The sequence below is a fragment of the Oncorhynchus masou genome, chromosome 29 (genome assembly GCF_036934945.1).
Source record: "Oncorhynchus masou masou isolate Uvic2021 chromosome 29, UVic_Omas_1.1, whole genome shotgun sequence".
Lineage (NCBI taxonomy): Eukaryota > Metazoa > Chordata > Actinopteri > Salmoniformes > Salmonidae > Oncorhynchus > Oncorhynchus masou.
The window spans coordinates 41,151,830-41,165,867 of NC_088240.1; positions in this window are offsets into that span (position 1 = coordinate 41,151,830).

The following is a 14,038-nucleotide window of genomic DNA, read 5'->3' on the forward strand; positions in this document are numbered from 1 at the left end:
ACCTTGACAAGCAGTCATGTTGCAATATAACTGATCAAAACTATACAACTAAAACCAAATCCATGGCCTTTATGATATGTTTTTATTAACCTTTTATTTCATCAGGGAGTCATACTGAGACCAAGATCTCTTTTACAGATGAGCTGACAGAAATGACAGAAATACACACATCAAAATACAAATACAAAATGTTAGCAGAAAGAAAAACATGTCATTCAAAACCAGCACATTCATCCGTAATAAGGTCCTCAATCAGCTTTCTGAATTCCCCTAGAGGCACCAAAACATCAAATGTAACAATATTTAGAAAATTGTTACATAAATACGTTAATATATATATATATATTTTTAGTTGTTTTACCTTACTGAGTAGAGACGGAAGGAATTTCAAAAGTTAGCCATCTATGAGACCGAGATTGGTAACTCATATGTCTAAAGGTTAGCAAGGATCTTTGGCACAGTGGGAGTTTTTGTAAAAAGGGATTTATAAATGAAAACATAGTAGTGTATCAACCTACGTGAAATCAAAGAAGGCCATCCAACTTTCTGGTAGAGAATGCACTGATGTGTACTAAACCTGTCTCCCGTGATGAAATTCAGTCCGCCATGATAAACTGAATCTAACGGCTTTAATGAAGTGGCAGCTGCGTTCATGTTATCGCCATAGTCTAGGACTGATAGAACCGTGGACCTTACAATCTGATTTCTACTATTTAGCAAGAGGCATGACCTGCTTCTATAGAAGAAGCCAATTTGTTTCTCGGCTTCTTAACTAACTAATCAATATGTCTATCCAGATGCCCAGATAATTGAAAGCAGGGACACAATCAATATGGGAACCATCCAAAGTACATGTGCATAAATCATTAGAGTTATTTGTATGCACTCTAGATAACAACATATACTTAGTTATACCTGCATTCAATACTACTTTCAGGTCAATAAAGTTTTTCTGTAAAACAATGAAGACATACTGTAGTTCAGATAGAGCCTTGTCAACCGTGTGGGCAATAGTATATTCAACAGTAACATCGGCAAATTACTTTTAAAAAAAACAACTGTAAAAAGTACAGAACCCAGAATCGACCCATGTGGAACACATTTTGTTATGTCCAAAAAAAACTGATTTAACACCACCAGTAGATGCACATTGAATTCTATCTGTCAAGTAATTTTTCAACCTGTTAAATGAACAAGGCAGTTAACCCACTGTTCCTAGGCCGTCATTGAAAATAAGAATTTGTTCTTTAACTGACTTGCCTAGTTAAATAAAGGTAAAATAAAAAAATAAACATGCAGCTTGGTCTAGGCCAATTGAGGAAAGCCTCTGAATTAGCAGTGAGTGATCAACAGTATCGAAGGCCTTTGACAGGTCAATGAAGAGGGCAGCACAATGTTACCTTTATTCATACAATTAACCACATCATTTATTACTAGGGATGCAACAGAGATAGCGCTATGACCTGGTCTAACACCTGACCAATGTACATTTACAATACATTAGATAAATAAGAAAGATCTTAGCTGAGAATTAATCAAGAATTCTAATATTTCAGTTGGCAAGAGAGTTCAGAAATAAGGCGATAGTTATTTAGGTCACAAGGGTCACCACCTTTGTGAAGGGGGAGTACATGGGCTGCCTTCCAAACCTTGGGGATAGTAGCAGATATAATCGTCAGGTAAAACCTATGGGTTAATGACTCAGCAATCAGGGGGGCAGACAGCTGCAGCAGAAATGGATCAAGCATATCAGCCCCAGTGGATTTATTTTGACATCAATCTTAAGCAAGGCATCTAGCACATCACAGGTAGTAAATTGTTGTTTATCTGAGATGTAGTTGGTGAACCAGGCGAGGCAGTCATTTGAGAAACCAAGGCTGTTGAGTCTGGTGATAAGAATGCGGTGACTGACAGAGTCGAAAGCCTTGGCCAGGTTGATGAAGACGGCTGCACAGTATTGTCTTTTATCGATGGCGGTTATGATATCGTTTAGGACCTTGAGCGTGGCTGAGATGCACCCATGACCAGCTCGGAAACCAGATTGCATAGCGGAGAAGGTACTGTGGGATTCGAAATGGTCGGTGATCTGTTTGTTAACTTGGCTTTTGAAGACTTTAGAAAGGTAGGGTAGGATAGATATAGGTCTGTAACAGTTCAGGTCTAGAGTGTCTCCCCCTTTGAAGAGGGGGATGACCGCGACAGCTTTCCAATCTTTAGGGATCTCAGATGATACAAAAGAGAGGTTGAGTAGGATAGTAATAGGGGTTGCAACAATTGGGGCAGATAATGTTAGAAAGAGAGGGTCCAGATTGTCTAGCCCAGCTGATTTGTAGGGGTCCAGATTTTGCAGCTCTTTCAGAACATCAGCAATCTGGATTTGGGTGAAGGAGAAATGGGGGAGGCTTGGGGATAGCCAGTCTAGATTCAAATCCCCTCAGAGGACCGAAAAATTCAGAGGACAGAAAAAGTGTTAAACACTCAGATATAGCACCAATAGCATACGACATGGCAGCATGGGGGTGGTAAATCCCAGCAACAAATACATGTGTATTCTGGTTTATGGACATATCTACAACCATGATGTCACATCCTGACCTTAGTTCCTTTTTTTATGTCTCTGTTTTAGTTTGGTCAGGGCGTGAGTTGGGGTGGGCATTCTATGTTGTGTATTCTAGGTTTTGTATTTCTGTGTTTGGCCTGGTATGGTTCCCAATCAGAGGCAGCTGTCGATCGTTGTCTCTGATTGAGAACCATATTTAGGCAGCCTATTTTCCCACTATGGGATGTGGGTAGTTGTTTTCTGTGTCTGTGTTTTACCATACAGAACTGTTTTGGTTTTCATTTATTTCTCTTGTTCTTTTGAATTCAGTGTTCGGTTATATTTCATTAAAATATGGACATTTACCACGCTGCACATTGGTCCGATCTTTCCTACTCCTCCTCAGAAGAGGAGGAAAACCATTACAGAACTACCCACCACCAAAGGAGCAAGCAGCGTGGTAACCAGGAGCAGAGGGTTCTGGACTCACAGACTTGGGAGGAGATACTGGAAGGCAAGGAACCCTGGGCACAGGCTGGGGAATATCGCCGTCCCAAGGAAGATCTGGAGGCAGCGAGAGCTGAGCGGCGGCGACATGAGGTAAGGCAGCGCAACAGGCACGAGAGGCAGCCCCAAAAACTTTTTTTGGGGGGCACACGTGGAGATTGTCGGAGTCAGGCGATAGACCTGAGCCAACTCCCCGTGCTTCCCGGAAGAAGCGCAGTACTGGTCAGGCACCTTGTTATGCAGTCAAGCGCACGGTGTCACCAGTAAGTGCTCATAGCCCGGTGCGCTATAGGTCAGCCTCCCGCAAGTGCCATGCGAGAGTGGGCATCCAGCCAGGGCATGTTGTGCCAGCTCAGCATGTTTGGTGTCCGGTACGCCATTTCGGCCCAGGGTATCCTGCGCCGGCGCTGCGTACTGTGTCTCCGGTGCGCTGGGAGGGTGCACTTCGCCCTATGCCTGCGCTCTGCCCGTGCCGGGCGAATGTGGGCATTGAGCCTAAGGAAGAGATGCGAGTGGTATGCACCAGATCTCCAGTGCTCACCCACAGCCCGGTTCAACCTGTGCCTGCACTCTGGAGGGTCCGGGCTAATGGGGTCATTCCAATCTGGAGGAGTGGTGCCAAGGCTGCGCACCAGAGCTCCAGAGCTCCAGTGCTCCCCCACAGCCCGGTCCATCTGGTGCCTCCTCCACGCACCAGACTGTCTCTCCGTCTCCTCCCTCCAGGTTCTCCCGTCTGTCCGGAGCTGTCAGAGCCCCCCGTCTGTCAGGAGCTGCCGGAGCTGTCTGTCTGTCCGGAGCTGCCAGACCCGCCCGTCTGTCAGGAGCTGCCGGAGCCGCCCGTCTGTCAGGAGCTGCCGGAGCCGCTCGTTATGTCAGGAGCTGCCGGAGCCGCCCGTCAGTCCGGCCATGTCGGAGTCGCCCTTCACTCTGGCGCTGCTGGAGTGTCCCGCCTGTCCGGCGCTGCCGGAGTCTCCCATCTATTCGGGGCCCGCTGCAAGGGTCCCCAGTCCGAGGTCGGCGGCGAGGGTTGCCGCTCCAAAGGCGCCACTAAGTGTGCCAAGACTATGCTGTATCCACGTCCCGTGCCAGAGCCGCCACCACGGACAGATGCCCACCCAGACCCTCCCCTATGGGTTTAGGTTTTGCGGCCGGAGTCCGCACCTTGGGGGGGGGGGGGGTAGTGTTATGTCATGTCCTGACCTTAGTTCCTTTTTATGTCTCTGTTTTAGTTTGGTCAGGGCGTGAGTTGGGGTGGGCATTCTATGTTGTGTAATATAGGTTTTGTATTTCTGTGTTTGGCCTGGTATGGTTCCCAATCAGAGGCAGCTGTCGATCGTTGAGAACCATACTTAGGCAGCCTGTTTTCCCACTATGGATTGTGGGTAGTTGTTTTTTGTCTTTTACCATACAGAACTGTTTTGGTTTTCATTTATTTCTCTTGTTCTTTTGTATTCAGTGTTCGGTTATATTTCATAAAAATATGGACACTTACCACGCTGCGCATTGGTCCGATATTTCCTACTCCTCCTCAGAAGAGGAGGAAAACCGTTACACAGGAGATCAAATGTCTTGGGGACAGAAATATTTAAAGATTGGGACGCCATGAAATTAGATTATATGTTATTTGTGTCCTGCAAAAGATGTTATAGGATTACAAACCATGGAACTAACTACTTTTTAAATACTGTAGTACCACAAGTTGGAACTAGTTTTTCAATGAAGAAGACAAGCACCAAACCTTTGTGAATGAGTAGTGCTGTGTGCTTAAGCTGGTGAATTGACTTACATTATTTTCATTTAATTTACAGATGACAGAACTGTGAATTAAAGGTGTAAACTGAACTCCTTCATTTTGTATTCAAAATGTTATACACAATACAGTATTTATACATTATAGCACCAAATTGTACTGACCTTGGCTGCTGTGTTTCCTTGCCCTATAGTCTAATTTACTAATCTCTTTGTCCAATCATACTGGACATCCTCTAGGAACCCATATAGTAGATCCTATTAGCTAGAACACTCTCCACTGTACAAGACTGACCAGACTTGGCAAAAATACACTGGGTTACTTAACCAGAGCTTAATGTTATTTTCCGAGAGCTTTACAATGGAAACTGGCTGCAAAAATACACCCCAATGTCTGATGACATTCATAGCATCATCTACCTTCATCCTGGTCTCACAACTTGTAAGTCTACTTCATAGGCAAGGTAGTCGAGAGGAGCAGAGGGAGGAAAGTCACAGTGTTGTCGCAGACGTGGCAGATTTGACACTGTTGTGATGCATATGCAAAGTGACTGCTGTGAAAGTTTGATCCAGGCACAGTGGGGTTCAGGCAGGCACTGCCTCACACTGTCAGTCATCTGGAGAGAGATGACTGACAGTGTGAGATAGAGAGAGTGATAAAGCAAAAGAGGGAGAATGAGGGATAGAGAGAGAGAGAGGTAGAGAGGGAGCGAGAGGGAGGGGGGGAATGATTGAGTGGGGTGCGAGAGGAGAGAGAGGTGAGAGGCTTCATATCACATCTGTTCACGAAGGACAATTGGAGATGGGTGGAGGAAAGTATTTTATTCGGTTGGAAGAATTCACTTCCTCTCAAATAAAAAGCAACTTGGACCACAATGCAATTCATGATCACCAATAGCACGTATTACAAAAACACTGAAGTTGCATAGACGAAATAGAATGAACATTGATTTTGTAATTCTATTGTAACTATAAAGTAATTCATTTTTAGAAGTATGATTAGTTCTAACTCAAGTGTACTGGAATAGCTGTTTATATTATGTAAGCGTCTAGATAAGCTTAATGGTTGAGTGCTTGCTGTGCTGAAGCAATGACAGACTTGTGTTCCACTCTCACACTGGTTGAATTCTTCCACCTTGTGGTTATTAAATGCTACTGCAGTGTACCATCTGTGTCCATGTAAGTATTTGATAATATTTGATAATATTTCATATTTGCCGGTTTTATGAGGATATAACAAAATATTTGCTTAAGTCTTGTATGCATTGAATCATTTAGAAAGAGAGGGTCATGTAATTCTGAGAGAGAAAAGAATACGGGCAAACATTTGCTTGTAGGGTGAGACAGATCCAATGTAATCTTTTTTCTTTTGCTTTCTTGTGGTACGTCATTCAAAGATATGGAAAGTAGAGGAACTGATATGTCTCAATTTTACCATCCTGGTTGGTTCTGAAAAATGAAAATGAACACCAGAGGGCAGCCATGTCCTTCAGTCAGAGGTACAGCACCTTGTTGATCTATTCTGTCAGCAACTGTCTTCACCACTTCAAGCTAGCATTTAATTAGTCCGCAAGGTAATATGGTAGACCCCAAGGCCTCTATCAGGGTAATATTGCCCATCATGACAGAAATACTCCTTTCAACCCATCTGCCACTGCCAGGAGTCTAGTCACACGACCAGTGAAATCCACCTGCCTATACCTACTACTACTACTACTACTACTACTACTACTACTATGACTACTACTGCTACTGCTACTACTACTACTGCTACTACTACTACTACAGGAAAAGCTATTTCTATGCTAAATACATTAACTTAATTGTTCTTTAGTTAAAGTTTAGACGCAATAATTTATATGGCAAGAGCAGTGCTCATAAAGCACGAGAGTGAAAATATTCACCGATAATTAAATAATTAAATCTGTGAATCCATTATGAGATCAATGAAATAACTGAATCCAAGACAGTTACAATGCTATTGTATCGGACAGGTAGTAAGCAGTAATAAAACAACTTTAATTGGACTACAACATTGAAATCATTTGCCACTCATTCCCAGAAAGATGAAGCCTCTCACTTTCCCACTAGGCTCTGACCCCCAGCCCATTCTCTCTACAAGAAGAATCTGTCTGGGTGTTGTCGTGGAGCACATCAAACGCAAACAGAGGGATCAGGTATCCTGCCTTATCTAGGCCTTGTCCATCAGGCCCTTCAGCAGGGGCTTAGCACAGCACTGTGGCCAGAGGCAGGTGGGAGGGAGGCAGCAGGCAGACAAGCAGACAGGCAGGCAGGCAGGCCAGATCACAGGTCCTTCCTCGGGGGAGCTGTCTGCTGCCGCAGCTGGCCATAGCCTGATAAGACACACAGCAACACAACAGAGAAATACAGCACACACACTTATAAACACGCACGCACACACACACACACACACACGCACAAACACGCGCACACTCCCACCACATCAGACATCAGAGGCATTCGCATTTTTTTTTCTATTTTTCCCATCCTTGAAAAGGAGGGATTGTTAGGGCCATCATAGAGGAGTTTCAAGCCACACCAAGAACTGAAAGACGGCGGCGGTGTTGGGAGCGTCTTCGGGATCTCACTGAGAAAGCTGTCAAGGTCAAGGGCCAGACTTCTACAGCAGGGCTACGTGTCAATATCAAATGACACCCTATTCCCTGCATAGCGTACTACTTTTAGTATTTTTCGCATTTTATTTTGGATTCCCTGCATCTGTTTCTGAAGCAACGGTGACTCTTCCTGGGGTCCACTCAAAACATGACACACAAAGAACATCAATAGACAAGAACAGCTCAAAGACTGAACTACACAAACCTGGGCCCTGGTCAAAAGTAGTAGGGGATGGGGAACATGGTGGCGTTTTGGACTTAATGGTACAGTAATAGAGGCCTTGTTTGTTGCCCGGGGATGAAACAGAGGCCATGCAAACATCCGGTGTGAACCTGTGTTGGGTTGCAACACGAGTTCACAAATCAATGACATCGGGCATCCTTTTCCCAGGGCAGCAGGTGTTCCAAAGCTGTTGTTTGAAGGCCACACACAAGGCGCAGACACACACACACACACACACACACACACACACACACACACACACACACACACACACACACACACACACACACACACACACACAAACACACACACATGGCGCAGCACACACACTCCAGTCACGCAAACAAACCAGCTGCTATATTTAGGGACGCACAGTTATCAGTTAAAAGGCTCTGATGTGCTTATCAGGACCGGTCTGTCAGGGAACATCAGCTGCTGCTCCATTGTCATAACACATCTTAACAGATGAGAGGAAGGGAATGCACACACACACACACACACACACACACACACACACACACACACACACACACACACACACACACACCTCTCATAGTGGACGGGTGATGGAACCACACCTGTGTGGAATCACCTGCTTTAAATATACTTTGTATCCCTCGTTTGCTCAAGTGTTTCCATTATTTTGGCAGTTACCTTCTTTACTTGATTAGATTGCTTGAAAGTGCTAAGTAAAATAAATACTAGCCCTTTTGAATGAACCTGAACAATGAGCATTCAGCTATATCATTCAAGGTGTATGGCAGGTAGCCTAGTGGTTGGAGCGTTGGACTAGTAACCGCAAGGTTGCAAGATTAAATCCCTGAGCTGACAAGGTAAAAATCTGCTGTTCTGCCCCTGGACAAGGCAGTTAACCTACTGTTCCTAGGCTCTCATTGAAAATAAGAATTAGTTCTTAACTGACTTACCTAGTCAAATCTAAATAAATATACACATGGGAGGGTCAAATTAATTTAATCTGGATGTGATCTCATTGCTCAACTTTTGACTCTCTTTGGTCATATTATATGAATTAATTTGTCATTCTCCTATATCCTTTACCCTTTATCATATAGCTTGGAAAAATAAAGGGACTCAGCTCTATAACTTCTTCATTAACAAGAAACAAATTGGTTATGTCCCAAATCGCACCCCATTCCCTATATAGTGCACTACTTTTGACCAGAACCCTAGTCAAGAGAAGTGGACTACAAAAGCAGAAAGGGTGGCATTTTGGATGCTGCCATTGAAACAGAGAAGAGATGGGACAGCAATGTGAAGAATGGCACTGGATATTGTGAGCACAGAGCAAGGTGGTTCTCCTGCTGGCCTTGACAGATGTGTTCTGTCTGATATCTAACTAAATAGAGTCTTTGATTGAGCCAGCAGGCAGACATCCCAGCTCTGTCAGGCTCTCCTCATAAAACTATCCATTCACAACCCACTGATCCTCCAGCTAAGATTTCACCTGGGTTTTTTTTTCTCCCATTCTGAAGGAAATATTTCTCTACATTCTCATATCTGTAAATGTTATGTTTGTTATAAGTATTTGAGGATTCTTAATGGGATTTAGTGTGATTAGTATGACAGCACGAATAGCGGCCATTTTGGTGATTTTGGAATCTTTTCATATTTTGTATCCGAAGAGTAGTGAGTCATAATTATCTAAAGTCACAATAACCTGAAGCCAAAATGTCTGGGTTGTCTGACATGTCATGATAAAACCATACCAGTGCCTATACCAGTCAGTGCAGTATCCTTAATGCCTGGGCTGTCTGGCATGTCATAATAAAATCATACCAGTGCCGACCAGTAAATGCAGTATCCTTAATTCCTGCCAGGTGGCACCCTTGCCTGTTCTCTGTGCGTCAGAAAGGCTCTGTGACCTGTGAGTGTTGACTGGTGTCTATCAGTAGATGGTGCTAGCTCCGTGTAGGGAGATTGTCCTTAATGTCTGGGCCCTGCCAGGAGAAACACACAGAGCCGTGATTACGTTTAACAAGAAGCGGATCATGAAAGACAGAAACCGACAGATAAATACATTACACACAACTCCTGTTGTCATCGTCCTTGCTCTTTGATGGTCTGACCCTCTCCCTCCCAAAATAAACCCTTTTCCTCCCCGGGCCTGGGAATCGCACTCGGACGTTCAATTGGCTGGAAAGATTCTCAATGCTTCATTTCAGAGCAGATATAGATAAATAAATGAGTATGATCATCACTTGGTGTCCTGCTGTTTTTTTTATGACAGGAGTGAATGACAGAGTGGGGCCTGTCTTGACCCTGTGTTCACAGAGGGGAGATTCCTTCACCGCAGGAACACATTCTAGCACCTTTGATGTTCGGGGATGTTTCACCGTCTATAGAGCTGCCTCGCACTTCTTTTGATAGAAGAAATTCACGTGATAACCCACTTTAAGTAGCTCCGTATTGTCACTAGTGTATCTACAGACGTTTTCCTCTTGGCTACACAACAGCAGATTGGTGATTTATGTTCTGATTTTAATTAAAACAACTAATAAGCCTCAAATTGCATTACATGTATAACTCAACGAAATTCATGCAACTGTCCTTGAGTACGTATTGCAGAGTAGTTATGACACAGATGTAGGTGCCCTGTGACACAATAAGAGAGGTCATTGATAGGACTGTGTGAGGTACTGTAGATATTGGGTCTGGGTTCCAAATGGCACTCTATTCCCTATGTAGCACACTACATTGGACTATGGGCCCTGGTCAAAAGTAGTGCACTGTATAGGGAATAGGGTGCCATTTGTGATGCAAACATTGGGTTTATTTCCCAGTCCCAGCAGCCAGGAGTGAGGGACAGCTTCAAGGCCCGCTGGTAGGTGCATTCCTATCGATAGGTGGTTTGTAGAGGTCTGCTATCACTGTATCCCTCCCTACCGCTGGCCCACTCCCTCTCCCTGCCCAGCCACCCTCTTCTCCTCCCAGCCTGAGAGGGACCTCTTGTTCCCCGGACCTCGCGCTGCTCCAGACACCTGGGCCAAGATCAACAGCACATGTTGAAAAGGCCTAGCAGCGACCTAGCAGCAGCGCTCTGCTCTGTTCCATGCAGGGGATGATGTAATCCCATCCCACTATAGCACAACACGGTGACTTGTCAAATGAAAAAGAAAAAGAGAAAAAGCCACAGAGGAAGAAGGAAGGTTTTTTTTTCCCGGGGAAAGGTATCGTTCAGAGGCGGTGGTCTCTCCGGAGAGAGAAGTTCCACCTGTTGCCAACCTTAATGTTGAGATCAACATAGGAAAATCATTATGGGATATCAGAACAGACCCTGCATCTCCTCCTTGACCTGGGTTTGTGGGTTAAAGACAAGCCTGACCAATCTATTTGATTAAAGACGACACTCATCCTCTTATAGAAGTTTGTATTCTAGCTGAGAGATATCAGATACAGGGTAAAAATATACTTCTAAATATATTTCTAAATACACTTTTAAATATACTTATAAACATAACTGCTTCCGAGTTGATCTTGAATACCGATTTTTGCCCAGTTCAGTTGTATATACTGGTTCTGTCTGGGTGTACCTCTCCTTATCTGACCTCCAACAGAGGACAACAAAGGATACCAAATACCAAATATCTTTCTTTCTCTTTCTTTCTCTTTCTTTCTCTTTCTTTCTCTCTCTCCCCTTCTCTCTCTCTCTCTCTCTCTCTCTCTCTCTCTAACCCCCCCCTCTCCCTAACTCTCTCTCATCATGATATCAACTCCCAAGTCTCCTTAGTGAATTACCAAAGTCTTCACCCCAGTAGAAAGAAGTCATCCAAAGAAAATAAACAGAATCATCCTATTACGGGAATAGTGGTTGTGACATCCACATGAATCATCTTGGATCCTTCTAACAGGTGTTGAAAATGAATTATAGCAAATGTTGTGTTAATTAGTTGTTGATGTACATTGTTAAAACACTTAGTGGCCTTTTTAACATCCAAAAACAAAATCCCAAAAGCGGTTGGTTTAAGTGTCTGTATTGAGCGTGGTTAAATGCTTGATTTGTTATTGTTTTAATGTCCAATGTCCTATGGGTCACACTGCTACTGCTAATATTGCAGTTGTTATTTCAGAGGGACCCAGAGGACCATTTAGGCTAACTCCTGGGCCTCTGTCTCTGAAGGCGCTATCATCCCACATCAGCCTCCCCTTAAAGTGGTTTTATAAGACATGACGAGGGAGCTCAGGCCCAAAGTGATCAGCCAGGGAGCAACATCTGAAACCCATTTCCCGCAATTAAAGGGAGAAACTATCAGCTCTAAATATCGCTTGTTTCCACGGTATCGGCTCAAATATTTGCCTCATGCGCACGCACGCACAGACAGACAGACAGACAGACAGACAGACAGACAGACAGACAGACAGACAGACAGACAGACAGAGTCCCATAAACAGTAACAGAACATTTTAAAATATATTTGTTTATAGAGAAAGCAAAGTCAGAGCGAGAGAAGCAAGAGAAGGGTGTCCATGGATCAGAAAATAAACCAGCCGATGACGGGGTAATGTGTGAATGCTCACACCTGCGCTGATGAGGTACTCCAGGCGGGAGTGTGTGTGTGTGTGTGTGTGTGTGTGTATGTGTGTGTGTGTGTGTGTGTGTGTGTGGGAGGGAGGGGTGGATAAAGAGGTTCTTGTCTGAGATTTTTTTGTGTGTGTATGTGTGTGTGCACATTTGGATGCTCATCAGACTTCAAACACAATCAAATTAAAAGCAGGCATTTTGTCGGTAGGGTAGCAGACCTGATTGCTATCTACAATTGCAATCAAACCAATTTAACTCACTAAAACGCATTGTTTTAATTCCAAACCCAAAGTTCTGGGTCCATTACTTTCACTCTTGTGTGGTTTGGTTGGGTTCAGTGGATTGGTCATGGAATAGAATACATACTTTTGGCATTTGGTCCGTGTTGGTTTTGGAGGACTGCGTGGCACCTGTGGCTTACCATTCCCGAACATCTCATCTGAACACTGACAGTACACTTCCAATTCCCATCGAGTATATCAGTTTTCTATCAGTATACATTTGAACACGTTTGTTCCAATGAATATGATCACAAGATCAGTCTGATGAAAGACCAAACATGTCCTGTAACTGTAATCAGTGCTCAGATCAGCACCTTGATGGACACTTGTGAAGGAAGACTGAGGTCTACCAGCTTATTGATATGTTTTCTATGAGTACCATTGCGTATTGCTCTTTTCCTTATGAGTAACATATTCAAGAGAAAATGAGGATGGGGATAAGGAACAGGCGAACATGGCGTGTGCCTAGGAGCAGTTGTTGAGGCCCAAATAGCAACACAATGATAGCACATTGCAACAGAGGATGTGTATTGTTTCTTCAGGGGAGCAACCGAGTGACCAGGAGCGAGAGCTACTTTCACTTGTATGCAAGGAAAACACTATCAGAGGGAGAGGAATTCCATCCCCTTTAGCCTTTTGTAACTTGGCAATCTCCAACTATCAGCTTCCATTCCCCCCTCTGGTGAATAAAATAGAATCGACAAGCATGATATCAATTTGAGGGAGGGGAAAATCAAGCTCCTTTACAAACATTCATTGCAAGCTCGCAAATTGGAGACTACCAAATGAAAGTTAAACCACTCTGTGTGCACGGTCTTGACATTTCTGATTCAAGTAAGATCACACAGTAACTCATAGTGGGCTAAGCATCTTATCAACTGTCATCCTCAAACTAGTAGATACCAGAATGATAATACCTTGGGAGATTATGTGAAGAGACAAACCCCCTCCCCCAAAAGAAGAAAAAAATACCCACCCAGGAGTCAGAGAGCAGAACAGAGGTTCAGGATAAACTCTGTTAGACCTCTGGTCGTGAAGTCATATGAAACAGAATTAACTCAGATGCTTAGAGAAGACCTGCAGAGGCCGGCTGATGAGTCTGGGAGAGCAACACTTGACGATGAGTGGTAGAAATGTCAAAAGCCAATATGTAAAATGGAGCTGATCCTAGTTCATCTTAAGGACAAGCGGCCTAAAGCTCATTACCTGCATTAGCCTGAAGGGCCTTTTCCAAGTATGCAGACCTCCTCCTCCCTTCTTCAGAGGGGTCTACAGTAACTGTCAAAGGGCATAATTGAATAGGATAAAGCCGTAGATGATTTGTTCTAATACAAAGTTAAAGAAAAAGTATAGAACATTATATAAATAAAAAACGACTGTGTCTTGACTGAGTATGTCTTCCCACCTCAAGAGTTAATCATTTAGAACTAAATAAACTCTGCAGAAAAAGAAATGTCCTCTGACTGTCAGCTGCGTATATTTTCATCAAACTTAACATGGGTAAATATTTGTATGAACATAACAAGATTCAACAACTGGGACATAAACTGAATAAGTTCCATG